The 2,445-nt window shown below is 40.7% G+C and overlaps 1 pseudogene; it reads left to right on the forward strand.

Moving 5' to 3' along the window:
- Positions 1–524: 524 nt before the first annotated feature.
- On the forward strand, positions 525–1,650 carry LOC102735513 (UMP-CMP kinase pseudogene; annotated as a pseudogene).
- Positions 1,651–2,445: the final 795 nt, after the last annotated feature.

Genomic DNA, 2,445 nt, shown 5'->3' on the forward strand with positions numbered 1-2,445 from the left:
AAAATACGTGGAAACAATGAAAATAAAAACACAACAGTCCAAAACCTTTGGGATGCAGCAAAAGTGGCCCTAAGAGGGAAGTTTATAACAATACAGGCTTACCTCAAGAAGCAAGGAATATCTCTAATAAATGACCTACCCTTATACCTAAGGCAGCTAAAAAAGGAATAACCACCAAAGCTTAACGCCAGGAGACGGAAGGAATTAAAAAAGATTAGAGTGGAAATAAATGATATAATAAATGATATACAAACAAAGAACAAACACACAGAAGAACAGATCAATGAAACCGGGAGTTGGTTCTTTGAAAAAATTAATAAAATTGATAAACCTCTAGCCAGACTTACAAAAAAGAAAGAAAATGACCCAAATAAATAAAATCACAGCGGCTGAGGCACGGACACCTCGGCAGCCACGGAGGCGGGCTGCGGCGGGCGCCGACTAGGCCCGCCCCCTTCCCCCCCCTCCCCGCCCCACCGGCCGGGCCGCCGTCAGCTCTCCTCAGCGTCCGGCCGAGACGCTGTGAATGCTGACCCGCTGCGACCACAGGCTGCTGCACGTCCTGGGCCTTAGCTTCCTGCAGCTGACCCGCTGGCTGCTTTTCCTCTGCGCTCACCGCCTCATGAAACTGCTGGTCATGTTCGTCCTCGGCGGTCCCGGCGCTGGCAAGGGGACCCAGTGCGCCCGCATCGTCAAGAAATATGGTTACACACACCTTTCTGCAGGAGAACTTCTTCATGATGAAAGGAAGAACCCAGATTCACAGTATGGTGAACTCACTGAAAAGTACATTAAAGATGGAAAGATTGTGCCAGTTGAGATAACCATCAGTTTGTTAAAGAGGGAAATGGATCAGACAATGGCTGCCAATGCTCAGAAGAAAAATTCTTGATTGATGGGTTTCCAAGAAATCAAGACAACCTTCAAGGTTGGAACAAGACCATGGATGGGAAGGCAGATGTGTCTTTCGTTCTGTTTTTTGACTGTAATAGTGAGATCTGTATTGAACGATGCCTTGAGAGGAGAAAGAGTAGTGGTAGAAGTGATGACAACAGAGAGAGCTTGGAGAAGAGAATTCAGACCTATCTTCAGTCAACAAAGCCAATTATTAACTTACATGAAGAAATGGGGAAAGTCAAGAAAATAGATGCTTCTAAGTCTGTTGACGAAGTTTTTGATGAAGTTGTGAAGATTTTTGACAAAGAAGGCTAACTCTAAACCTGAAAGCATCCTCAAAATCATGCTTGAATATTGTTTTGATAGCTGTTATCAACCCCTTTTTAAGGCAATTTTAATCTTTCATAATTACATCTCAGTTAATGGCTGGAAAGTATGTAGTAAGACAAATTAAATTTTTTATCTTAGATTTTTTTGGTTATAGGAGTAGACAGTGAATTCAGGTCTAACTTCATCTTAGCTATGGTGCTCACAAAACAAAGAAGGATATTAGCTTAGTTCTTTGTTTTTACTCAAAAAGCATATCCCTTCTATAGTTTGTGCCTTCTGTGAGCAAAACTTTTTATTATGTCTGTATATCCCTTTAATAATTACCACATGTTAGGATTAGGGATTCCCCACTTCCTTGTTTTCTTGCAGGTTTTAAATTTCCAACCTGTTAAGTGAATTTGTGGACCAAATTCTTTTTTTTTTTTTTTTAAAGATTTATTTATTTGACAGAGAGATACAGTGAGAGAGGGAACACAAGCAGGGGGAGGGGGAGAGGGAGAAGCGGGCTTCCCGCCGAGCAGGGAGCCCGATGTGGGGCTCGATCCCAGGACCCTGAGATCATGACCTGAGCCGAAGGCAGACACTTAACGACTGAGCCACCCAGGTGCCCCGTGGACCAAATTCTAAAGGAACTTATTGTGTAGTCAGTTCTTGCAAAATGTGTTTGGTAAATGAACTCATAAAATAAATTCCTAGAAGTGTTTTAGTATTTATCAAATAATTGACTATTTCCTATAGAAAGATAAGAAAACTTAGGCTTTGTTTTATTACAACTTACACAGAGTTGTGTGACAGGGCATCTTCTTTGCTTCCAGGGATTGGGATGGGGGTCACTGGGGGTTCAGAGCTTGGCAGAATTGTCAGCTTTTTTCTGACATAAATCTGAGGGTAAAGGGCAAGGATTGCATCTAATGACCTGTGTTCCTGTCCTCTATTATGTAATGTTCTTAGTGATTAAACTGATCTTAACAGAATTCCTAGCAGTGGAACCTTGAAATGCATGTACGAGGTTTATGGTCAATGATTTGGTTAGCGTTTTACTAACACTTCATTCAAAGTGTTTTTGTTTGTTTTCTAGACTAAGTGTAGGGTTGGTATGAAGTAAAAATATCTAATGGTTAATTTCCCATTTGTGTTTTATTTTCTTGAATACTTTTTTTCAGTTATTTGTTTAAGGAGATTTAAAAATCATTACACTTTGGTCAGAAAAATAAAAAA

This window comes from Leptonychotes weddellii, chromosome X (genome assembly GCF_054177405.1).
Source record: "Leptonychotes weddellii isolate Sample4059 chromosome X, ASM5417740v2, whole genome shotgun sequence".
Classification (NCBI taxonomy): Eukaryota; Metazoa; Chordata; class Mammalia; order Carnivora; family Phocidae; genus Leptonychotes; species Leptonychotes weddellii.